Raw genomic sequence first — 27,898 nt, 5'->3', positions numbered from 1 at the left:
GCCCGTCCACCCTGTCTGGTAAGGAGCAGCATGCCAGACATCAAAGGTATTACCTCTATCCAGAGCCCCCTATACCCCAGCAGAGGGAAGAACAGAATCAAGGAAAACCAACAAGGATATCAGGAGGGAAATGAAGGAAACAAAGCAAAGATGGATAGCAGAACAATGTGCAGACATTGAAGACAGCCTCTCCAACAACACAAAGAAGACATTCCAACTGTTGAAAGATCTTACCAAAGAAAAACAAGCCAAAGTAAACACCATCCAAGACAAAAATGACAAAAGTCTCACAGAAGAAAAGGAAATAATGGAAAGGTGGACAGAGTACTGTTCAGAACTGTGCAACTACCAGAGCAAAGGGGATCCAAGCGTACTGAATGTACAGGAATCTTCCAGTGAGGATGACTATCCAATCATGTGTGAAGAAGTTGAAGCTGCAATACGATCACTGAAGTGCAGGAAGTCAGCAGGAGTTGACAACATCCCTGCTGAACTGCTGAAGCATGGAGGACAGGCCACGATAGACATGCTTACCACCATCTGCAATAAGATCTGGCAGACAGATGCATGGCTGACACCTTGGACTCAGAGTCGCTGATCGTTGTGCTTCCCAAGAATGGCAATCTCCAACTTTGCCAGAATTACCTTACCATCAGTTTGATCAGCCATGTAAGCAAGGTAATGCTCAGAATCATCTTGAACAGACTGAGATCTCAGGCGGAAGACATCATTGCTGAGGAACAAGCAGGCTTCCATAAGGGCAGAAGCACAACTGAGCAGATTTTCAACCTCCGCGCCCTCTGTGAGAAACACCTTCAGCACCAGAGAGAGTTCTACCATGTCTTCATAGACTTCAAGAAGGCGTTTGACAGAGTCTGGCATGATGCCTTATGGGCCACCATGAAGAAGTTCAACATGGGACAGAAGCTGATTCATACAATCCATTGGCTTTATGCCAAGGCAACCAGTGCAGTACTCACTCAGAGCACAATTGGGGAGTGGTTCCATACCTCTGTAGGAGTCCGTCAGGGCTGCCTCCTCTCCCCCACTCTCTTCAACGTCTTCCTGGAACGAATCATGAGTGTTACCCTTGAAGATCATGTGGGCACAGTCAGCATCGGAGGGAGGAACGTCACAAACCTAAGATTTGCTGACGACATTGATGGACTTGCAGGAAAAGACAAACTGGCCAACTTGGTCAGCCATCTTGACAGAGCCTCCACAAAGTCTGGAATGGAAATAAGTGCTGAGAAAACCAAGCTCATGGCAAATGCCAATGGTGCCATCACAACAGACATTTCAGTCCATGATCAGAAACTTGAGAAAGTGCAGCAATTCAAATACCTGGGGGCAATCATCAGTGGTGAAGGATCAAGACCAGGAGTCCTGGCAAGAATCGCACAGACAATGACTGCACTATCCAAACTCAAGACAATATGGAGGGACAGCAACATCACCATGAAGTACAAGATCAGACTCCTGCGTGCATTGGTATTCTCCATCTTCCTGTATGCATGCGAGACATGGCCCCTCACAGCAGAGCTACAGAGGAAGAGACAGGCATGGGAAATGAGATGCTATTGCATCATCTTGGGCATCTCATACTTGGACCACATCACAAACAAGCAGGTCCACAAGGCCATCCAACACCACATTGGCCTTCATGAAGACCATTTCACAACAGTAAAGAAAAGAAAACTGAGATGGTACGGCCATGTAACAAGATCCAGTGGCCTTGCAAAGACCGTTCTACAAGGAACTGTGGAGGGGAAAAGAAGGAGAGGTAGACAGAGGAAAAGATAGACGGACAACATTAAAAAATGGACAGGGAAAACATTTGCGGTGACCCATGCTCTGGCACACAACCACGACAGATAGAACAGACTGGTGAAAATCTTGTCATGATGCCGCCCCGACGACTCCACCAGGAGTTAAGGGTGCAAGGCAAGGCATATTAATGAAGGAAACTTTGTTGAACACGTCGGACAAACTCTATCGCATCTTGCCCTTCTATATTGACTGGGAGTCCCAGTCAATATGTAGAAAGTTAAAATCGCCTACTATCGCAGCCTTAAGTTTCTTGCAACTGTCTGTGATCCCTCTACAAATTTGTTACTTGAAATCCTGCTGACTGTTGGGTGGTCTGTAATATATAATTCATGATGCTTACTTCCCAAAAATATGTCTCACTGCAAAAATAATTGCAAGTGGAGCTGAAGTTGAAAGTTTGAGTCAGGTGAAAGAGAAGGGGAATTATTCCTACTATCTCATAAAATTTGCAATGTGATGCATGACAGAATTCAAATAATCAAAGAAGCACCTGAAGTTAACCATCAGCGATTAATTTAGCTATTTGTTTACCACATCCATAGCTACAAGTTATGATCCTAATAACTTCAGCACATTAAAACCAGAGGAAAACCTGCTCCTTCTGTGCTTCTGCAAGCCAGAATGAGCTAAATTGAATTCCTTGTTAGGTAGTGGAGGAAGGACTAGATAAGACGTGGAGTTTCTGAGAGTGGTCTATATATACCTATCTTGCCAATTCTATAAACTCACATTTCTGAAGCAGCAGCACATCTGTCCTGTAGGACATGTGAGAACAGACTAGTTGAGATTAATTCTGCCTTGAGAGCACCGGTCCATTCTGTATATCTTCTTATTTATGTAAGTTAGATTGCAAATCATATTCAGAGTTGCAAAACAGCACTGCAAATTTGAAGAGAGCGTTTCTGACAGCAATTCTTCTGCCTGGCCACAATTTCAATGGAGGTGTCTACATTGTAGATTACAGAACTGAGCATTTCAGCACTTCCTACCTCTGCTTCACTGCCTCTAGTATTTTTTTTGCTGCCCCCTGGGATTTTGTATTTCAGGTTTGCTGAGCTTCTGATTTATATTCTCCAAAAACTGGCCTTGCATCTCGATTTGCTTCTTCTCACTGTTGTGAAACTCACTCTCAGCATACATCCAACTGAATAACTTTCCACTCAGTGTATTGCTGTGTGCACTGACACCTACAATAGATGAGTGTAATGTGGTACTCCCAGGAAAATTCCTCTCTAACCTAGAGTTCTGTCTACTTTCTGTGAGTGTCCAAGAGGAAAGAAGAAAAGATGAATATTTAGAACTTAGAAAGTATCAATGTGTCCAAGAGGCAAATAACAAATTGGTTGATGTTAAAATTGTCTGAAGGTGACTTTGCTTTGTGGTACTGAAAAACTGCTTTAGTCAGTCTACTTTGCTGTGGTTGAGAGTGTTGGAGGTACAGTATGTCCAATCTCCAAGGTTCCCCCTCTTTTGGAGTCATCTGTAGCATCAGTTCATAGAGCCATAAGAGTTATGTATTACAGAAACAACCCATTCTGCCCACCCCGTCTAAACTGACCTTTTTGCTTATCTACACTAATCCTATTTGCCCACATTAGGTTTGTATATCCTTTCATGCCTTAAGTGTTTCTTAAGCGTAATTACTGCATCTAACTCCATCATCCCCTGTAGCAGAAACTGTAAACACAACTTTCCACTCAAATTCTCTTTTAAAATTCCTTCCTTACAATTTAAACCAATGTTCGCAATACAAGACTACTCAAGCCCTGTCAGATTTTATGGGGATCATAAGGGGACAGTCTTTTTCAAGTCCAGCCACAAATTCTCAATTGTATTGAAGTCTGGACTCTGACTTGGCCACTCCAGGACATTAACTTTGTTGTTTCGAAGCCATCCCCGTGTAGTTTTGGCTTTATGCTTGGGGTCATTGTCTAGCTGGCAAACAAATTTTCTCCCAAGTTGCAGTTCTCTTGCAGACTGCATCAGGTTTTCCTCCATGATTTCCCTGTATTTTGCTGCATTCATTTTACCCTCTACCTTCACAAGCCTTCCAGGGCCTGCTGCAGTGAAGCATCCCCACAGCATGATGCAGCCACCACCATACTTCACAGTATGGATGGTGTGTTTTTGATGATGTGCAGTGTTTGGTTGATGCCAAACATAGCATTTAGTCTGATGACCAAAAAGCTCAATTTTGATGGGGATGGTGCATTTTTGATGGCATACACTAGCCACAGACTTCAAATCTGAAAAGTGTCCTTTTATCACTACCCTCTGCTTCCTGTCAACAATTCAATATTGAATCCAATTATCTAGGGCGCTTAGGATCCCTTGTTCCTTAACCTTTTGGACCAGTCTACCATGAGGGATTTTGTCAAATGCCTTACTGAAGTCCACATAGAACACATCTACCTCCCTGCCTTTATTGTTCTTCTTAGTTACCACTCAAAAAACTAAATTAAGTTATTCAGGCAGGATTCCTATGCTGACAATTACTAATCAGCCTCAGCCTTTTCAAATGTACATAAATCCTGTCTCTTAGAGTTACTTGCCTCGAGTTACCTAGCTTATCCCTGCAGCTTTTCTTAAATATAGGAAAAACACTTGCTATCTTCCAATGTTTTGGAACCTCACCTATGGCTAACAAAGATGCAGAAACCACCACCTGGGTCTTCCTTGCTTCTTAGCAATCTGGGTTAGATCTCATTGGATTCTGAGGATTTATCAACACTTTTGAGTCCCATGATATCCAACACCATCCTCCTTAATACTGACCTGTTCCAGATTAATATCGTAGAACATAGAACATGAACAATACAGCACAGGAACAATGTTGTGCCAAACCATTTTAAATTTGTATTCAATTAGCTAGCTAAACTAATCTGCTCTGCTTACACAACGTCCGTATCCTTCCATTTTCCTCACATTCATGTGCCTATCTAAGCATCTCCTAAAATTCCCTAATGTATATGCCTCTACCACCACACCAGCTAATGCATTCCAGGTACCCACCACTCTCTGTGTATTTAAAAAAAAACATACTCCTCACATCTCATTTGGAATTACTCCCCTCTCACCTTTAATGCCCTCTGGTATTAGACATTTCAACCCTGGGAGAAAAGATGGTATCTGTCTACTCTGTGCTCCTTCTCATAATCTTATAAACCTCTATCAGATCTCCCCTCATTCTCCGCCAAACCAGAGAAAACAACCCAAGTTTATTCAACCTCTTGTTACAGCACATGCCCACTAATACAGACATCTTGGTGAACCTTTTTTGCACCCTCTCCAAAGCCTCAACATCCTTCCTATAATGGGGCAACACCAGAACTGTATGTAATACTCCAGATGCAGCCTTACTAGAGTTTTATTAAGCTGCAACAACTTCCTGACTTCTGAACTTAAATGTCTCAACTGATACAGGCAAGCATGCCATATGGCCTCTTAACCATATTTTCAATCTGTGAACTTGGACCCCAAGATCCCTCTGCTCATCAACATTTTAAGGGTCTTGCCCTTAACAGTGTACTGTCTCTTTATATTTGACCTACCAAGGTACGGTTCTTGGCTGGGTTTTACTCCGTATGCCATTTCTCTGCATATATCTGCAACTGGTCTATATCCTGTTGTTTTTTTGCCAGTCTTCTTCACTGTCCACAACATCCCCAATCTTCAATCTTCATATCATCTACAAACTTACTATCCCACCTATCTACATTTTAATACAGGCCTTAGGATTCTCTTTAATCCATTTGGCAATGCCTTTTCATGGCCCCTCTGGCTTTCCTAATCCCCTTTTCTGGCTTCTTTATAATCATCAAGAGCTCTGTTTGAATCTAACTTTCTAAGGTTTTTTCTTTTCATTTTTCTTCTTGACTAAATTCTTCACCTCTGGACATCAAAAGTTCTCTCAACTTGCTATCCTTGTCCATCCTTCTGACAGGAACATACCTGTCCTGTTCTCTGTGCAGTTGGCTTTTAAATACCGTCCACATGTCAGATGTGGAGTTGCCCAAAAACAGATGGTGCCAATTAACTTTCCCTAGTTCCTGCCTAATGCTCTTGTAGTTTTCCCTGCTCCAATTTCATACTCTCATATAAGGTCCTTACTTGTCTTTATCTGTAGCTATCTTTAAATTTAAGGAATTTTAGTCACTATTCCCTAACTGCTTACCCATTGAAAGGTCAGACACCTGGCCAGGCTCATTACCCAACACCAGGTCAAGTACAGCCCCATCCCTTGTTCACTGTCTACATACTGATTTAATAAACCCTCCTGGATGCACAAAACAAATTCTGCCCCATCTAAACTTCTTGCACTAAGAAGGTCTCACTTTATATTAGGGAAGTTGAAGTCCCCCATGACAAATAACCCCATTGTTTTTTTCACCCTTCCTTAATCTGCCTGCATATCTATTTTTTTAATATTCTGCTGGCTATGGGGGGCAGGGTGGTCTGCAGTACAATCCCATCAGAGTGATTGTATTTTAGAGTTCTACCCATGTAGATTCAGTAGACGAGTCTCCATTATGTCCCTTCTGAGTGCAGCTGTGATACTGTCCCTGATTAATAGTGCAATTTCCCCACTTCTTTTACCTCATTCTCTATCTTTTCTAAAACTTCGAAACCTTGGGATATAAAACACCTATTCCCATCCCTCTCTCAATCAAGTATTCCGAGCTCACTATTTTCCATGTCATTCTCCTAGATGAATATAGGTAAGCAATTATTTAGAACCTTCTCCACATCACCTGGGTCCACACATATAATACCCCTTTGGCCCCTAAGGGGACCCATTCTTTTTTGACTACCATGTTGCTCTGGATATACTAATGGAATATTTTGGTGATCAGGATTGCACACAGTACTCCAAGTGCTGCCTAATCAAAGATATATGCAGCTACAAAATTACTTCCTACTTGTGCTGACATTCTCAAGGAGCTGTGAACTTGGTCCCCAAGATCCCACTACACATCAGTGTTGTTAAGAGTCTTGTAGTTAACTATTTATTTTCCTCTGACATTTAACCTCCCTAAGTGCAGCTCTTCATATTACTCAGATTAAACTCCATCTACTATTTTTCCACTCATAACAGCAAATGATCTGTATTCTGCTGGATCCTTTAACAACTTTCTTCATTGTCTGCAACTCCACCAGTTTTGTGTTATCTACAAATGTATTAGCCAATCCATCTACATTTTCATCTGAGTTATTTAGATTTGTTATAAACAACAGAGGTCCCAGCACCATTACCTGTGGGACAGTACTGGTCACAGACCTCCAGCTAGAAGAACATCCTTGTGCTACAGCCCTCTCCTATGAGCAATCCAATTCTGAATCCAAGCTATTAAGTCACTGAGCATTCCATACATCTCGTACATCTGGATCAGCTTACCATGAAGAATCTTGTCAAATGTCTTGGTAAGGATGCCAATATAATCAATGACCCCCATCCACCCAGACATTCTCTTTTCTCTGCCATCCCCCTATTGAGCAGATGATACAAAAACCTGAAAGCATGTAACAACAGGCTCAGGGGCAGCTTCTTTCCCACTTTTATAAGACTATTGAACAGTTCCCTTGTATGATAAGGTGAACTCTTGACCTCACAATCTACCTCATTATGACCTTCTACCTTAGTGTCTGCCTGCACTGCAAGTTTACTGTAACTGCAACACTTTTTCTGTATTCTGTTATTGTTGTTCTTTATACTACCTTGTACACTGCTGTGATGAAATGATCTGTATGGATGGCATGCAAAACAGTTCTTCACTGTACCTCAGTGTATGTGACAATAAAAAAACAATTTACGGAAGTCCATGGAAACAACATCCACTGCCCTATCCTCGTCAGTCACTTTCATCAGCTCCTCAAAAATCTCAAGTTTGTTAGACATGGTCTGCCCTGCGCAATGCTGTGCTGACTGTCACTTATTGGCCCATTATTTTCCCAATGTGAGAAAAATGCTTTCCTTAAGAATCCTCTCAAGTATCTTCTGATGTGGAATTCTCTAGCCTGTAATTTTCTGGATTAAACTTATTTCCTTTCATAAACAAATGAACAACCTTGTTTCAGTCCTCCAGGCTCTTACTTGTGGCTAGAAACAATACAAAAATCTTCATCAAGGTCCCAGCAATCTACTTTCTTGCCTCTCTTAATAACTTGATTCCTGATAGGATCTATTCCAGGGACTTAACTGCCCTAATGCTCTTCAAGAGACCAAACACCATCTCCTTCTTTATCTAAAAATGCCCTAATATAGTGGAATACTAGGCCTACAGCGGATGCAATCTCAATGGCTTGCCACTTAGCCTTGGATCACCTGGGCACAGCAATACCTACATCAGGCTACTGTTAACTAATTACAGCTTGTGTCAAACACAAACATACTCTCAATTCTAAGAAACAAGCTCCAAAACTTCAGCCTCTGTACCTTCCTTCGCAATTGGATCCTTGACTTACTCATCAGGAGACCAAAGTCAGTGCTTAGCCCACTGCTTTTCTCTCTCTACACCCATAGCTGTGTGGCTTGGCACAGCTCAAACACCATCTGACACAACTATTGCAGGCAGAATTTCAGATGGTGACGATAGATCGGTTGATTGAGTGGTATCGCTTCCCTAGCATCAAGGACACTTTCAAAAGCCAATGCCTCAAAAAGGTGGCATCTATCATTAAGAAGCCCCATCACCCAGAACGTGCCGTCTTCTCATTGCTACCATCAAGAAGGCAGTACAGGAGCTTGAAGATACACACTTAAAGTTTCAGAAACCGCTTCATCCCCTGATTCCAAACATAGTCCCAACTTTATCCTTGAGTTATCCTACCCTCTCCCTAATTATCCTTTTGTTTTTAATGTAAGTATAACATGACTTGGGATTCTTTTTAATCCTACTTGCCCAGGGCATTTCTTATCTCCTTTTGGCCCTCCTAACTCCCAGTTTGAGTTGTTTTGTGCTTTCTTTATTCCTCAAAGACTGGCTGATTTCAGCTTCTTAAACCTTACATATGTCTTGTTTTGATTTTGACTAAATTTAGAACATTTTGTCATCTAGGTTCTTACCTTGCCAGTTTTGTCTTTCTTCCTTACTGGAACAATATAAACAGAAATATAAATGTATAGTTCTTCTTGTCTGGAAATGCTCAGAAGATCAGGCAATATCTCTGGAGCCAGAAACAGTGTTAACGTTTCAAGTCAATAACTCTTTAACTTAATAACATTGTTCCTCCCTCCACAAATGCTGCCTTATCTGCATTCTTTGTTTTTGCGATTGAGGGACATGTTGCTTGAGCAAGGCAGGGGAAGGAAACGTTGGGGTTGTTTACAGCAATAAGAAGGGCATGTGGGAAGTGACCTTGTGCAAAGAGAGAGGTTGTGTTGAATTGAGGGAATGGAAGGAAGGAATTTGTAAGAGATTAAATAAAGCAGAACATATTCTGACGTTTCATACCTAGTAGTGAAATTTGCACTATTTTCTGCTCCAGGTACTGAGCATTATGCTCCTGTCACTAATATACTCAACCATCTCAATACAGATCCTTTTGATAGCTGCAGCAGATTCTTCTTCCCTTTCTTTTGAGGGGGGATACATTCATTCTGACCTCACTGCACCCAGCATTACTTATCATGGCAGAATATTGAACCTGTGTATCAGTTTCCTTCCTTAGCTCAGCTATCCTAACAATTACCAATGATTATTTCACTCTTTAAAAATCCTCTTCTTCATCCTCCACTATAGAGCTGAAATATGCCAGATACAGCATTCCAATAAGAAACCAGGAAACTTTATTTAACAGCCTGTTGCTAAAATGGACTGTGCTTGACTTGAAGATGCATATTCATCAGGCACTTGGACTTCAGACACTATTTTCCTACATCAGTCACTACTGGCCTTCACTGATACCAGTGAGTTATTTCAAACATAATTTGAGGAAATTATTTTTAGGTAGCTTGTGCCTTTTTTCTCCACTTAGATTACAATCTTAGGGCAAGCAGCCAACCTATTATCCCTGGCAAAGCTGCAGTAAAAATCGTCTTGGAAGCAATGAAAGAACACTGCTATTTGGCACTCTTTCCAACCTTTCTCCTGTTAATTCTGTCCATTGAGAGAACTGTCAAGATTGGGATCTTTGTAAGTGAAGAACGCCCTGCAAGTTCACAACCTAATCTCTTTGAGTGACAACGTGCAGAGCCAGAATATTCCCTTCTACACTTGAATCCTTGATAGCATCTCCCAAGAGGGAGAAATGCGTGACTGTTTTATAGTGACATAAGATTAGCATGGAAGTGTGTGTGACAGGCAAACTGCAATTAATTTTAATTGCACCAGAAGAGATTAGGAGAGGTTCAATAACTGTATATTATTCTTAGGATCTGAGAACTGGGCGAGTTATATGTAATCACTTTCTTGTACTTAAGCTCTTTCAAGTACTGATGTTATTGCATTTATTGTCAGTTTTGTTACATTTTCAAAAAAATTTATTGAAATATTAAGCTCAGTTTGCATATATCCATTGAACAGTAATAGTTGCCATTTATGTGGACAGTGATGTGTTGATGTTCTATCAAGTCTAATCACACTCAATTCCAATAATAATAGGACAAGTAGGTTACCCATTTCACAACCTTCTGCTGCTATTAAATCTGAACAATTACTTGTCTGCCTGTTAAGCTGATGTAGGTCATGACTTTGTGCACTTGTGTAAAATTTAAAATAGCAACTTGGCATATATCAATGGAAATAAAAATCACCAACTATGTAAAGTGGACTACTGACTAGATATCATTTATTTTAAATGATCACATACAGTTGTAATCTACTACAATGACCGAAGGTGTTTCTCTTCCAGATGACTTAATATACCAAGAAACTGGATTGTATTTTGTTCCCTTTTCCAGTACTACACAACTAACAATCAATGTCTGTTGCCCCAGATCAAGAAAACAGCTTCTCCTTCTCAAACTGCAGGATAAATTCTATCAAATCATGATCATTTTCCCCTAAGGGTTCCTTTATCTTAAACTCTCTAATCAATTCTGGTTCATTGCACAACACCCATTCTAGAATAGCTGATCCTCTCGTGGGCTCTACCACGAGCTTTCGAAAAAGCCATCTCATAGGCATTTTACAAATTCCCCCTCTTGGGATCCAGCACCAGCCTGATTTTTCCAATCTACCTACGTATTGAAACTTCTGTAACATTGCCCTTTTGACATGCATTTTCTATCTTCCTGTTGTAATTTGCAGACTATATCTTTGTTACTGCTTGGAGGTTTCTATATAACTATCATCAGGGTCTTTTTACCTTTGCAGATTCTTGGCTCTAACCACAACGATTCTACACCTTCTGATCCCATGTCACCTCTTTCTAATGATTTGATTTCATTTTTTACCAGTCGAGCCACCCACCTCCTTTGCCTGCCCCTTTGATACAACTTGTATCCTTGAACATTAAGCTCCCAGCTATAATCTTCTTTCAGCTACAATTCAGTGATGCCCACAATGTCATACATGCCAATCTGTAACTGTGCTACAAGTACATCTACCTTATTCCATGTATTCAAATAAAGCACTTTCAGCCCTTTATTCATCAACCTTTTCAACTTTGCCCCCCATTAACATTGCAACTCATCCCATTGACTGCAATTTTGCCCTATCATCAGACTCCCCTTGCTAGCAGTCTAACTACATATTGCCTCTGCTTATAAACCAATCACTCCATCCACAGCCCTATCACTCCAGTTCCCATCCCCATGCCAAATTAGTTTAAACCCTCCTGAACAGCTGTAGCAAACCTGTCTGTAAGAATATGGGCCCCTCGGGTTCAGGTGTAACCCATCCCTTTTGTACAGGTCATACCTTCCCCAGAAGAGATCCCAATGATCCAGAGATCTGAACTCCTGCCTCTTGTAGCAGTTCTTCAGCTAAATCATCCTATCCTTGCCCTCACTGGCACGTGGCACAGGCAGCAATCCAGGGATTATATTCTGGAGGTCTTGCTATTTGGCTTCCTACCTAGCTCCCTAAAATCTCTCTTCAGAACCTATGTCATTAGTGCCAATATGTACCAAGACTTCTGGCTGCTCACCTTCTCCCTTTAGAATGCTGTGGACCTGAGCCAAGAAATCTTTGACCTGGCACCTGGGAGGCAACATACCACCTGGGTGTCTTTATCGCATCCTCAGAACCTTGACTCTGTTCCTCTAACTATGAAATCTCCTATCTACACTGGAATCCTCTTCTGAGCCATAACACCAGACTCAGTGCCAGAGACCTGGTCACTGCAGCTCTCCTCTGATAGATTGACCCCTCAACAGTATCCAAAGGTAGGGAGACCATCTCTACTAGTCCTTCCCAAAACATGCCTTTACCTATTTTCAGGCTATCCTTGGGCAATATGAGGAGGAGCTGGTAACAACAACCCCAAGAGTAATGATGACACACCCCTTAGCAGTGCAGAGGCCCTACAGAGACAAGAGACTGTGATCGAGTCCAGGACTGATGAAAGACCATAGAGCTCAGGCTCTCAAATCCCAGATGCCTGTTCCCAGGCCCCTTCCCAAGAAGAGGAGTGAACAGAGGGGGGGATGACAGAGGGACAAGAAGGGGAATAGAGTGGTGAAAACAAAGAAGTCTCAGATGACAGCATGCAAAAGATAATAGGCTTCTGAGAAAAGTATGAGAGGGAAAGAGCAATGCAACAGACAGGAGCCAGCAACCTTTCCTCATCAGAAGATGAAGCATGACACAGGCAGAGGAAGTGTCAAAATGGAGGGCACAAAGAGAAAGGGAGCCTACGGCCAAATACAATGAGGGAGAAATGAAGCCTGCCACCTATTAGCTACAGGAGACAGGTATTAGCACAGAGCCTATCAACCCCTGAGAGTGGTACAAAGGCCATTAGCCCCCAGTGCCATGCAACTGGAAGTGGCACAAAGCTGCCAGCACCTATCTTTGGGAGACTGGGAGCACATCATCCAATGCACCCCAGCCCTAAGAGATGAAGGGTATGAAACAATCAGAGCTACAAGTTAGAACAAGAGCACAGACTGATCTCTCTCCATTGACACCTCTAGCATTGCCACACCTTGAGAAGGACCATTCCCAGTACCTGAGCTCACAGTGTGGCAGTTCACCAAGGCTCTGGGTATGAGGGCTCAGGCTGATTGACAACAGACTGTGATCCCTGAACTCAAACTGTGGAAATAAAACTGGCATCTCTAAATTTGTGCAGTGTGAAGTGTACCTTCAGATGTGTTCACATCTTGCAGTAGCATATCAAGGTCAAGGCAGATGTAATTCTTTTACAAGATTATGGGCTGCCACATCACCACACCTTGCAACTATTGGAGGTGATTATGGTGGTGATCCCAGAGACTGTCTATATGATTAGGTTGGTGGTGTGGGATGGGACCCTGAAGGAGATAATTAGCTTCATCCAAGGAGTAGTTGACTGGTTCTATCCATTCCCTTTGCATGAATAAAGCTCCAAGAAGCAATGACTTACCAACAGAGTGGTACTCGGCTCTGTGGGACTGGATGGCGCAGACCTGCTGCAACTCTACAGTATTATACTTCGTGCTGGCAGCATGTCAGACTCCATGAGAAAGGGAATCATTGTGCTTATCAACAAGGCCAAGGAGGAGAGGGAAGACATCAAGAATTGGAAACCCATTTCACTTTTGAATATGAACTATAAGATCCTGTCCAAGGTCATTTCCAACTAAATCACGTATGCTGTGGAAAAGGTGGTACACCCAGTCCAAACCTGTTCTGTACCTGGCCAGAAAATCTCTGCTAGCCTTATGCTGCTCAGGGCTACCATTGTCTATGTGCAGGACAGAGGGCTGGGATTCTGAGAAGGCTTTTGACAGATGCATACATGATAGACATGTTCTCCAAAATGGGTTTTAGAGAGAGAGTCAGAAAATGGATAAATCTGTGCTGTACAGATATCCATAGTGTAGTTCAAGTCAATAGATGGGAAACAAGCAGCTTAACAGACCATCAAGTCTGGAGTCAGATAGTGTTGTACATTGTCTTTTTCATGTGTTGTGCAGAACCCATCAGAAAGGACAAAAGCATAAAAGAGATGACATTGCCAGGTAATGGAGACACATGAGTCAAACATCCCTGTACACAGATGATGTTGCCATCTTCTGCTCAGATCCATAATCAGCATCTGCAACCAGTTTGAGTTTGCAGACTCAGTCACAAGAAGAGCAAAGCCATACTCTTCAGTAACTGGCCCAATTGATCCAACATCCCCTTCACTGGCAGGTCTGACTAAATAGACAATGAACCCATGAACAGTTCCTCAGTTGTTTTTCTCTCTCTTTTTACACAACTTATTTAAGTCTTTTTATATACTTATTGTAATTTATAGTTTTTATTACCATGTATCGTAATGTACTACTGCAAAACAAATTTCACAAAAATGCCAGTGATATTAAACCTGATTCTGGTTCTGAAGTGTCACTACATGCTAAGGTGCTGCCTGTCCCCGGAGTTGTGGAAAATGGGCCTTGCTCCGTTACTGCACAATGTCCCAGTCAGCTGGACATTGCTGGACTAGCTGTCCTTTGTGGAAGACTTCTTCCAAGCAAACACCCTTGGCCACAAGACTATTAGACAATGGTCAGCACAGAAAGTACTGCATACACTAAGGGACAAGCACACTATGGATTCTATAAGTTTCTTCCCTGAGCAAATATCCAAACCATCTGAGAGAATGCTTTATTGCACAAATCTGACCAGGAAGTACCAAGACCTCACTTGGCTGGTGGTGAGAGAGGTCCTCCCAGTCAGTGCCTTCCCTTACAGATGACATATCACCCCCCAACATACATTCCCTTTGGGACAGCTGCAATGAAGAAGAGATGGCCACCCACGTTTTTGGAGACTGTGGATTAATATATAGGGTGTAGGAAAGAATGCAACTTCCATTTCATCCCTAGCAGCTGCTTATCAGAGATCTCTGATCTACAGACTGTTCCCAGGGACACACACCAGAACAGACATCAAGTGCTGCTGTAAGATCATCAGCCTGATGAAGGATGCCTTTTGGTCTGCCCAAAATGTATTAGTCTTCTAACACAGTGAGATGTCTGTAAGGGAATGCTGCAGACGGGCACATTTCAGGATGCAAGAGTAGGTACTGAGGGATGATTTGAAGCTCTGTCAATCAGTGCTAAGGCTCTGTGGGAAAAGACCCATAGTTTCTTTCTGCTACCACACATGAAAGGGCAGATTTTGTAAATGTAATGACCATGACTGTAAGACTTCTTTTTTACACTGTTTCTTCCTTTGTACATATATTTGAAATATAAAGTCAATTTTAATAAGTCTATTGTACAAGTCTTTTGACGTACATGAAGTTTATTTTTGAAATAATAGGCATACTGTAGATTGGGTAGATTGAATCTTTTACCCAGCATAGGAATGTCATATACTAGAGGATATGCCTTTGAGGAGGGACAGGAAGTGTTAAAAGAGATGTACATGACAAGTTTTTTTTTTGCACAAGAAGAGGTAGGTGCCTGAAATGGGCTGCCAGGAATGCTGGTGGAAGCAAATACAATAGTGGCATATAAGAAGCTTTTACAGGGGCATATGAATATGCAGGGAATGTAGAAATATGGATCATACTGTATATGGACAGAAGGGATTTAGTTTAATTCATCTTCAAATTTGACACAGGCATTGTGGGTTGATGTGCCTGTTCCTGGATTCTCCCAGCTTTAGATACACTTAATGACCAAGCCTCCACAACATTTCATAGTGCTTGTCCCACATGTCCTTAGCCTGGAAGATAAAAGGGGAAAATTACTGGCTTGATTTTTTTTTTCTCCCATTTCCTTGCTATAAACTACCCACAGGTTGCAGGTCATTTCCAAAAGTGAAACATGGTCTATCATGACATGGAGACACATGAGATTGCAGATGCTGGAATCTAGAGCAAAAGACAAACTACTGGAAGATTTCAGAGATCAAACAGAAGTTCCTTCAGTTCTTTTGCTCAAGTAACACATGCTTACTTTAATGTAATTTGTGTCATCTACCAAATTGGTAATAAGAAGGCAATAGCATATACTGGAAAGGTTAGCAGATTGTGACATTAACCCTTGTACATTATTAACAGCACTGATAAATTGGATCAAGATACCCAAAGAGAAATAATTTCAACTGTTTGTGTAAAGAAAATTAGCCAAAGAAAATATAGGGATTTATGAAGATAGTGGACTTCCCATTGTTGTCCGCACCAGTGGTTGTGCTGCTAGCTAAACAAGGGTAACAAAGATCTGTCCAATAGAAGTGAAATAGAGAATTAAAGTGATAAGGAACTGGAAATTCAAGGTCCCTCTTGCAGACTGAAAGGAGGTATTCTGCAGAGCTATTACCCAAACTGTTTTTGGTTTCCCCAGTGTAGAGAGTAGTGCATCACAAGCACTGAATGCAAAACACTAAATTAGTAAAGGTACAGATTTTCTCCTGTGGTCACTTCATTATCTCCTTAAGAGGTTTTCCTGGCTCACTGTCCATGTTCTCTGGACTTGCATCAGAATTCCAGGACTCTTGCCTGTGATTTTAAAAAAAAAACAGCTTCCAACAAGTGTCAGAGAATTACATTCGCACCCAGTTATAGCTGTAAACTACCCCCACAGAAGTGCAGACAGGGTTTTATTCAGGAGGGGATAGATTTAAATATTGTTAACTACATGCAAAATTGAAACACTGATTAATCAGACACTGAAAACACATAGTGTAATTTTGTGTGCAGTGCTTAAAGATAAAACAAAAGTGGGTTAACATCTGCAAAAAAATCAGCCCATTTTCCATCACAATTTAGAATAATTATCCAAACTTTTTTAAAAAAATATTAAATATAGGTCATCCAAATCGTATTGCTTCTTCTTACAACTCACCTGTTTTAAAATAGTGACAAAGATGAGTTCGGTGTTTCCACTTAAATAATTTGGATCAGAGTAATGGAGAATATTGTCCAGTGAAAAGGCACGAATAAAGTTGCATTTATATGGCCTATTTCATAACCTTGGCTTGAAAATTTGTATTTTGATTTTAAAATAAGGAATGGAAGTGATAAGCTACAGATTATAGTAAAAACGACCACAGACTGTCAAAAAGTTCAATGGTTCATCTTCAGTGAAGAAAATTTCAGTCCCATCTGACTGGTGTATGCATGACTACATAATTTTACTCAACTCTTCATTTGCTTTTTGAAATAAACTCAGCTAAGTTTTACAAGGGCCCAGAGTAGCTGTGAAAGACATTGACCCTTCCACTGACTCTTACTTCTAATATTAAAGTTCCAAGTAAAATTTTTACTATTAGAGTACATACGTGTCACCACATACAACCCTGAGATTCTTTTTTCTGCTAACATACTTAGCAAATCTATAGAACAGTAATACTAAACAAGATCAATGAACAACAAGCTGTGCAAATGCAAATATAAATAAATAGCAATAAATAACAAGTATGAAAGAGCATGAGATAACAGGAGTCCTTAAAGTGAGACCAACTATTGTGGGAACACCAGAAATAGAATGTGTAGTTATTCCATTTTGTTCAAGAGCCTAATGGTTGAGGGGTAACTGTTCTTGAACCTGGAGGTGTGAGTCCTGAGGTACTTGTACCTTCTACCTGATGACAGCAGTGAGGAAAGACCATGGCCTGGGTGGTGAGGATCTTTGATGATGCATGTTGCTTTTCTACAACAACATTTCATGTAAATGTGCTCAATGGCTGGGGGGGGTTTACCCATGATGTACTGGGCTGAATCCACTACCTTTTGTAGGATTTTCCACTCAAAAACCTTGGTGTTTCTGTACCAGGCTGTAATGCAGCCAGTAAGCACACTTTCCATCCCACATCTATAGCAGTTACCCAAAGTTTTTGATGACATGATGAATCTCCACAGACTCCAGAAGAAGTAGGACCGCTGTCGTGCTTTCTTTGCGATTATATTTATATAAATATAACCTCAGAGGTCCAGGACAGATCCTCTGAGATAGTGACACCCAGGAATTTAAAGTTACTGACCCTCTCCACCTCTGATCCTCCAATGAGTACTGGCTCATGAACCTCTAGTTTACCTCTCCTGAAGTCTACAATCAGTTCCTTGGTCTTATCGACATTGAGTGAGAGGTTGTTGTTATTAAACCACTCAGCCAAATTTTCAGTCTCTGTCCTGTATGCTGATTCATCGCCACCTTTGATACAGCCCACAACGGTGGTGTCATCAGCAAACCTGTATATGGTGCGTTGGAGCTCTACTTAGCCATGCAGTCAAGCGAGTAGAGCAGCGGGGTAAACACACATTCCTGTAGTGCTCCTGAGATGTTTTCGCCAATCTGAACTGACTGGGGTCTGCAAGTGAAGAAATCTAGGATTCAATTGCATATGGGGGTATTGAGGCCCAGGTCTTGGAGTTTACTGACTAGCTTTGAGGGGATGATGGTGTTAAATGCTGAGCTGTAATCAATAAAGAGCATCCTAATGTATGCATCTTTGCTATCCAGAAGTTCCAGGGTTGTGAGACAAGCCAATGAGATGGCATCTGCTGTAGACCTGTTTAATATCACTGGCATATGTCATGAAATTTATTAACTTTGCAGCACCAGTACAATGCAATACGTAATAGAAGAAAAACTATATAGATAGAATAGTTATATTAAATAAGTAGTGCAAAAATAGATCTAACAGAGTAGTGAGGTACTGTTCGTGGATTCAATGTCCATTCAGAAATCAATGGCAGAGGCAAACAAGATGTTCCAGAATTGTTGAATGTGTGCTTTCAGGCTTCTATATCTCCCTCCTGATGGCAGCAATGAGAACAAGGCATGATCTGGGTGATGAGGGTTTTTGTGATGGACGTTGCCTTTTTGAGGCATTGCTCCTTAAAAATGTCTTGTGCCTTTTTTGTAACTGCTTTAAAATGTAGGGTCCAGCTTAGATGCTCAGAGATATTGACACCTAGGAACTTCAAATTGCTCACCCGTTCCACTTCTAATCCCTCTGAGGACTGGTGTGTGTTCCCTTGTCATACCCTTTCTGAAGTCCATAATCGGTTCTTTGGTCTTACTGGCGATGAGTGCAAGATTGTTGCTGTGACATTACTTCACTAGCTGATATATCTCACTTGTCACCATCCGTATTTCTGCCAATAGTTGTATTGTTAATAATTTGTATATTGCATTTGAGCTGTGCCTAGCCACACAGTCATTGGTGTAAAGAGAGTAGAGCAGTTGGCTAAGCATATTTCGCTGAGGTGTGTCAGCAAGGTGGAGGTGTTATTTCTGATCTGCACAGGTTGTGGTCGTCTTGTTAAGAAGTCAAGTTCCAGTTGCAGAGGGAGATATAGAGGTCCAAGTTCTGGAGCTTTTCAATCAGAACTGTAGGAATTATTGTGTTAAATGCTGAGCTGTAGTCAATAAACAGCCTCCTGACATGGGTATTTCTATTGTCCAGGTGATCCAAGACTGCCAATGAGATTGCATCCACCATAGACCTATTGTGCTGATAAGCAAATTGCAGTGGGACCAGGTCCTTGCTGAGACAGGAGTTAATTCTAGCCATAACCAACCTATCAAAGCACTTTATCACCATAGATGTGAGTGCAACTGGACGGTTGTCATTAAGGCAGCTCACCCTGCTCCTCTTAGGCACTGGTATAATTGTTGCCCTTTTGAAGCAAGTGAAAACTTATAACTGGCATAATGAGAGATTTGAAAATGTCTATGAACACACCTGCCAGTTGTCGGTGTGGGTTTTCAGAGCCCTACCAGGTACTTTGTCGGGGCCTGTCACCTTGCAAAAGTTCACCCTTTTGAATGACAGCCTGATGTTGGCCTCCAAAACAGGGATCACATGGTTACTGGGTGCTGCAGGGCTCCTCGTAGCTGTAGTTTTACTCTCCCTTTCAAAGTGAGCATAAAAGGCATTGAGCTCGTCTGGGAGTGAAGGATCACTGCCATTCATGGTGTTGAGTTTTGTTCTGAGGGAACTAATGGCCTGCAGACCTTACCAATGTTCATATGCATCTGGTTCCACCTCCAACCTTGTTTGGAATTGTTCTTTTACTCTTGAGATGGTCCTCCACAAGTCATACCTGGTTTTCTTGTACAGACCTGGGTTGCCAGACTTGAATGCCATTGATCTAGTCCTCAGCAGACTACAAACCTCCTGGTTCATCCACAGCTTTTGACTTGGGTATGTGCAGTAAGTTCTCGTAGGCACACACTCATCCACACAAGTTTTAATGAAGTCAGTGACAGTGCACTCATTCAGACTCTGAGATGAATCCCTGAATACAGTCCAGGTCAACAGATTCAAAATAGTCCTGTAGGTGCTCCTGCGCCTCCCTTGTCCATACCTTGGTCCTCACTGGTGCTGTAGTCTTCAGTCCCTGCCTATACTCAGGGAGTAGAAATATAACCAGGTGATCAGACTTTCCAAAGTGTGGGCATGGGATAGTACAGTAAGCACTTGGTGGTGTAACAGTAGTCCAGTGTGTTGATTCCTCTGGCACTACATGTGATTTGTTGGTAATAATTATTTAGAGACTTTTTAAACTGGCCTGATTAAAATCCCCCAAAATGATGGGGACGATATCAGGATGTGCTGATTGATTACATTGCTCAGTTTGTCTAGAGTCTGCTTTACACTGGCCTGAGGTGGGATGTACACTGCTACCAAGATGATCGCTGAAATCTTCTGCGGCAGGTAAGATAAATGACACTTGTCTGCGAGTTATTGCAGCTTGGGTGAGCAGGCCTGAAACGGCACCACAAGGAGTTGATCATAAACTATACTCTGCCTTTGAAAGACTCAGCAGTCCTCTCTTGGCAGCTTCAAAGAGACAATCAAGAAAATGAGTACCATAGAAAGTAATATAGGAAATGAAACAGTTAAATTGTGCACAGTCAGGTCCCACAGCCATATTATAGTAATTAAGTAGTCTCTTTTTTTTAAAGTGTAGAATAATTATTCAACAAGTCTTGGAGGAAATCTCCCTACCCTCCCTTCCAAATGGACCTATAATAGTCCAGAATTTCCAGAAGTACCAAGCCACTTATTCTACAATTGACTTGCTTCCTCACCTTTGCCCCTCTGAATCTAAATACCGGTGCCTGTCAGGGCTGTGTCCTAAACCCCCTCCTTTACTCTCTGTATACCCATGACTGTGTCGCCACCCACAGCTCCAATCTGCTAATTAAATTTGCTGACGACACTACACTGATTGGCCTAATCTCAAATAATAATGAGGCAGCCTACAGAGAGGAAGTCATCACCCTGACACAGTGGTGCCAAGAAAACAACCTCTCCCTCAATGTTGCAAAAACGAAGGAGCTGGTTGTGGACTACAGGAGGAATGGAGACAGACTAGCCCCCATTGATATCAGTAGATCTGGGGTTGAGAGAGTGAACAGCTTTAAGTTCATAGAAACATAGAAAACCTACAGCACAATACAGGCCCTTCAGCCCACAAAGTTGTGCGGAACATGTCCCTACCTTAGAAATTACTAGGGTTACCCATAGCCCTATGGGCACGTGGCAAAGTGGTTAAGGCGTTCGTCTAGTGGTCTGAAGGTCACTAGTTCAAGCCTCAGCTGTGGCAGAGTATTTGTGTCCTTGAGCAAGGCACTTAACCACACATTGCTCTAGTGTCTGTGCGAGGAGTGGTGCCCTACACAGACTTCCAATCTGTGCCTTATTAGGCACGAAGACGCCAGTCGCAGGCCTCTCATGGTCTGAGTCGACGTTCCCTCCCCTTCCCTCTCCCTCCTACCCATAGCCTTCTATTTTTCTAAATTCCTCGGCATACACATCACAGAGGTTCTCACGTGGTCTCTACATACTGGCTGTGCGGTGAAAAAGGCACAACAGCGTCTCCTTCACCTCAGACTGTTGAAGAGGTTTGGTATGGGCCCCTAAATCGTAAGAACTTTTTACAGGGACACAACTGAGAGCATCCTGATTGGCTGCATTCACTGCTTGGTATGGGAACTATACTTCCCTCAATTGCAGGTCTCTGCAGAGAGTGGTGCGGACAGCCCAGGGCACCGGTAGATGTGAACTTCCCACTCTTCAGGACATTTACAAAGACAGGTGTGTATAAAGGGCCCCGAAGGATCATTGGGGTCCTGAGTCACCCCAACCACAAACTGTTCCAGCTGCAACCATCCGGGAAACAGTACCGAAGCATAAAAGCCAGGACCAACAGGCTCCAGGACAGCATCTTCACAATTGTATTTCTATGTTATATTGACTGTCCTGTTGTACATACTATTTATTATAAATTACTATAAATTGCACATTTAGACAGAGACGCAACATAAATATTTTTACTCCTTATGTATATGAAGGATGTAAGTAATAAAGTCAATTCAATTCACAACTTGATACATTCTGTTTTAGGGAGATTTATTAGGGAAGACGCTAGAAATGTTTCTAGTGAGTCCCAGCAAGGGAGAGGGAACATTCTGCCACATGAATGACTTTGTGTATATGGGAGGGCAGGCTTGGGGCTAGAAGTCCCACCAACAACATCACTCAAACAAATTTTGCCAGTAAGTCATAACCCCACCTTAGGCAACTGATAAAACTGTCAAAATCTATACCTCTGAATATTTCATGAAAAACTAATAACATTTTTTAAATTACTAATGAATTTTTAAACTTACATTACCTTTGGAAAAACCAAAAAAAAATTGAAAATATAAAAATATACAAAATATTTGAACATTTTAAAATCCTAAAACATTAATACTTTAGTTGGTTAGCTTACTGAAATCGGTTTAGCAAAGATCTCCAAACCAAATCAAGTCTGGCACAGTTTGTTAACGAAGATTTTCCCTCATGAGGAATCTCTGCAGCTTTGTTCTCTGTACTGGAGGCAATGGGGGAGTCCAGCATCAGAATATCTTCAATGAAAGGATGGTTAACAGATGTCAACAAGCTTAAGAACTCTTCATTCATATACATGTACAAATAATTCCAAACTTTTTGGTACTAATGTGGGCAGATTCTGGAATTGCATATAAAATGTCATCACTTAACTCCAACACAATATCTCAAATGTTTACCTGAGAGAAAAGTAAAGCCTTTGTTTAACATCCCAGCTAAAAGATAAAGCTATCTTACCTGAAAATGTCTGATTAAATAGGGTCACATTTTGAAGCAGCACCTATTTCTTATGTGGCCTTGCAAATCCCCTTTCTCTAGTACGTGACATGTAAGTGTCATGTGATGCCTGGAATGTTTTGGTGGTTGTACATAATCACTTTTTCCATTGGCAAGAGCTCTTAATGGAACCTCCAAGCAGTGAACATGAGATGGTGCACCTGAACCAGCAGGAGAGGCAGAATTCAAACCAGGCTGAAGTGCAGAAGGATGAGGCTCCTCTGCCTACCATCTTGTTAGTGAACGTACAGTCACTTGAAAATAAGATTGACAATAAAGGCAAGGCTGCTGTATCAGAAGCAGATGAGGCAGATCTCAGTTTTTTGTTTTATTGAGACTTGCTTAACAGCGAACATGCCAGATGCAGCTATCCAACCAGAAGCTTTTACGATTTTCGGAATGAATCGAACCTCCACTTCTGGTAAGGAAAGAGGTGGCAGTGTGTGTTTTTTATTCAATTCTCGTTGGTGCACAGACATTGGGGTTATATTGACTTCTTGTTCCCCTGATTTAGAACGATTAAATGTAGACCATTCTGTTTGCCTCGAGAGTTTACATACTGCTAGCAGCCGAGTATAAGCAAGCACTCGCAAAACTGTGCGATGCTGTGTGTGAACAAGAAACAGTTCATCCTGACGCATTTCAAACTATAGTTGGCAACCTTTACCAGGCCTGTTTGAAGAAAACCCTGCCCAGTTATGACTCAGTACTTAACCTGTTGCACCAGAGGTCCCAACATGGTAAACCACTGCTACACTACGATAAGGAATGCCTGTCGTTCCTTCTTCAGACCACATTTTGGAAAGTCTGATCATTTGGCTGTATTTCTGTGACCTGCATATAGACAGAGAGTAAAGAGCAAGGCTCCAGAGATAAAGACAACTTAGAGGTGGTCACGGGGGCCATGTTCAAGAACTCATCTGAGGACCTGAATGACTACACCAGGGTCGTTAAAGACTTTATTAAAATAGCTATGGATGAATGTGTTCGCACAAAATCATTTTCCCCAATCAGAAACCCTGGATGAACAATGAAATCCAGAACCTGATGACAGCCAGATCAGAGGCATTCAAGTCTGGAGTTCAAGAATGCTACAAGAGGTACAGGTATGATCTCCGGAAAACCATCTCTCAGGCGAACTGGAGATTCTGGACTAGACTGGAATCAACAAGGGATGCTCAACAGCTGTGGCAGGATTTGAATGCTGTAACTTCCTACAAAGCTAAATCTTGCAACATAGGGGACAGCAGAGCTTTGCTTCTAGATGAGCTCAATGTCTTCTATTACCACTTTGACCATTGGAACAGGGGGAAACCATAGCGCACCCCCATGTCTCCCGATGATCCTTTGGTCTCAGTATCTGAAGATGATTTGCGGGCTGCTTTCAAGAGCGTGAATCCAAAGAACTCATCCAGTCCAGATGAATACCTGGAAGAGTACTGAAGATGTGTGCCGACTAGCTGACTTGTGTATTCATGGATATCTTCAACCTCCCGCTCTGGCAGTATATGGTACCCCACCTGATTCAGCCAGGCTTCAATCCTACCGGTGCCCAAGAAGAGCATGATAACCTGTCTAAATAACTTATTGCCCAGTGGCACTTGCATTCACAGTAATGAAGTGTTTTGAGAGGCTGGTGTTGAAGCACATCAACTCCTGTCTGAATGGTGACTTGAATCTGCTCCAATTCACCTACTGAAGCAACAGGTCTACAGCAGATGCTGTCTTGTTGGCTCTTCACACAACTCTGGAACTTCTGGATAGCAAAGGTGCATACATCAGGATGCTCTTTATCAATTACAGCTTGGCATTTAACACCATCATCCCTCAAAACTAATCAGTAAACTCCAAGGCCTGAGCCTCAATATCCCCTTATGCAATTGGATCCTAGATTTCCTCACTTGTTTGACGCCAGTAAGCTCGCATTAGCAAAAACATCTCCTCCACAATCTCCATCAGCTCAGGAGTACTGCAGAGATGTGTACTTAGCCCTCTGTTCTACTCGCTTTACACCTATAACTGTGTGGCTAAGTGCAGTTCCAACACCATATGCAAGTTTGTTGACAATATCACTGTTGTGGGCTGTATCAAAGGGGTGATGAATTAGCATACAGGAGGAGGGAGATTGAAATCTCTCACTCAACGTCGACAAGACCAAGGAACTGATTGTAGACTTCAGGAAAGGGAAACCAGAGGTTCATGAGCCAGTACTCATCGGAGGATCAAAGGTGGGGAGGGTCAGTAACTTTAAATTCCTGGGTGTCGCTATGTCAGAGGAGCCGTCCTCGACCCATCATAAATATTATTGTGAAGAAAGCATGACAGCACCTCCACTTCCTCAGGAGTCTGCGGAGGTTCAGCATGTCATCAAAAACCTTGGCAAATTTCTGTAGATGGGTGGTGGAAAGTGTGCTTACTGACTGCATTACAGCCCGGTATGGGAACACCAATGCCTTTGAGAGAAAAATCCTACGAAAGGTAGCGGATTCGGCCCAGTACATCACGGGTAAAAACCCTCCCAACTATTGAGCACATCTACATGAAACGTTGCTGTAGAAAAGCAGCATTCATTATCAAAGATTGTCACCACCCAGGCCATGCTCTTTTCTCGCTGCTGCCAGCAAGTAGAAAGTACAGGTGACTCAAGACTCATACCACCAGGTTCAAGAACAGTTACTACCCCTAAACCATCAGGCTTTTGAACAAAATGGGATAGCTACACTCATTTAAGGATTCTGTTATATTGTTATTACATACTCATTATTTATTGCTATGTATTTATATCTACATTTGCAGTTTACAGTTAATTCCTGATGTTTACAGTTACTGCTGTATAGATTTGCTATGTATGCCCATAGAAAAAGAAACTCAGTGTTGAATGTGGTAACATATATGTACTCTGATAATAAATTTCACTTTGAAGACAGGGTAATGTAAGCTAGTGGCAAAAGATAAAAGTAATTTGATGGAACTTTATGAAAGAAAATAAGGAGCAGTAGATTAGAGAGATTAGAAGTAGTCAATCCTCAGAAGTCAACATGGACTAAATGGGCTAAATAGTCATCTCTGTTTTTATCATTATAAGAAATGGGAATAGACATTCGTATTACTGACACTAGCCTACCTGCCATCAATGACTTGTATACAGAAAGGTGCCTGAAAAGGGTGAGTAACGCACTGCTCATGGACTGTGTCCCACTCCCATCATGAAGGAGGCTACATAGCATCCACGCCAGGACACCAGATTTTTAAAAAAAGTTACTTTCCCCCAAGAACCAAGACTGATCAACACCTCAACCCACTTACTCCTCCACAACTTTTATTTCCCATCAGTTATCTTATATACATAGACTGATTTAATGTTCATAAAGTGATGCTAGGCTATACATCAGTTAGTTATTTTATGTTCTTATTATTGTTGTGTTCTTTATCTTTTCTGTCTTTTTTGTGTTGCATCAGATCCAGAGTAACAATTATTTTGCTCTCCTTACACTTGTGTACTTGAAATAATGTTAAACAATTTTGAATCTTGTGCCTCCAATGAATATTTGGCCTGTTAATGATGGAAATGCACACTTGTGAAAAGCATCACATATAGCACTCACATATGAAAGAAAAAAGGGCAGAATCTTGAAATTGGCGATTCCTGATCCAGCAATGAAGGCTACTTTTAAAATAGCATTTTGTGAAAATCACATAAAGAATGAGAACTTCAACTTACTGACACTATGGGGTGCAGTCCTGCATTCAGCATTGAAATGTTGCAAGTTCTATCAGTTGTTACAATGTAATGAAATAGGACACCTCTTAAAAGGGACAAGCCATTAAATTGCAACACTTCTGCTCTGAGGAGTATTTCGGAGGAGCTCAATGACTTGGGTAAGAACAGGTCCTTTAGTTTACACTCATATTGAGCGACATTTTTGCCATTAAAGCCTGACCCCCCCCCCCCCCACCACCACTGCTTGAGCCCTACATTGCTCTCATCTCACATTTCAAAGTCAAAGACAGTTTATTGCCATATGTACAAATACATGTATACATAGTTGCAGCTAAAAACTTAATAGCAGTATATCACAGACACAGTGAGATTTAAGCAGCATTCACAATAAAAACACAACACATTTTTTTACAAGAACACAATTAGAACAAAAAAAAGTTATTTTAGTTCAAAGTGATCAAAGGGTCATGATTAGGGTTGTAACTATTGGTTCAAGAACCAAATGGTTGAAGGGAAGTAGTTATTCTTGAACCTGGTGGCATGGGATTTCAGGCTTCTGTACTTGCTACCCAATAGTAGCTGCAAGCATGGTGGAGATCTTTTGAGAATGGATGTTGCTTTATTGAGGCAGTGCCTCCTGTAGATACTACCAATGGTGAGAATTAAGCATACATACTGATTGATAACACTGCTGTGTAACAAGCAACACTCCTGTATAAACTATATTTATACAAAGGTAATTTATGTGGAAATGTCTAATATTTAGTTTGTTTGGTTTTGCTACAATTAATCACATAGCTTATAAAAATGAGATTTTTCAGTCAGCTGTTCTGATGATGCAGCACTCCCTCAGCAGTGCATTATCAAGATGTGGGATACAGATTACTAAGGCAGATAGAAAAGGCATGTAAAAAGGGCAATGTTACAGTAGTCATGGGGAATTTACATAGGCATGTACATTGGGAAAATCCAAGTAGGTGCTGGATCCCAAGAGAAGGATTTTGTCGAATGCCTACAAGATGAACTCTCAGTAGTGTATTCAGATTTTTGGCGCACAAGTTGAAAAAGGCTGCTTCACAAGTTTTTGTATGCTTGGCTCTAGGAACACTATTGGATCCAGTATTCATGGATCTAAGATTAC

The sequence above is a fragment of the Mobula birostris genome, chromosome 11, assembly GCF_030028105.1.
Source record: "Mobula birostris isolate sMobBir1 chromosome 11, sMobBir1.hap1, whole genome shotgun sequence".
NCBI classification, from domain to species: domain Eukaryota; kingdom Metazoa; phylum Chordata; class Chondrichthyes; order Myliobatiformes; family Myliobatidae; genus Mobula; species Mobula birostris.
The sequence above is the reverse complement of the archived record's forward strand: the minus strand, read 5'-3'. Positions refer to the sequence as shown.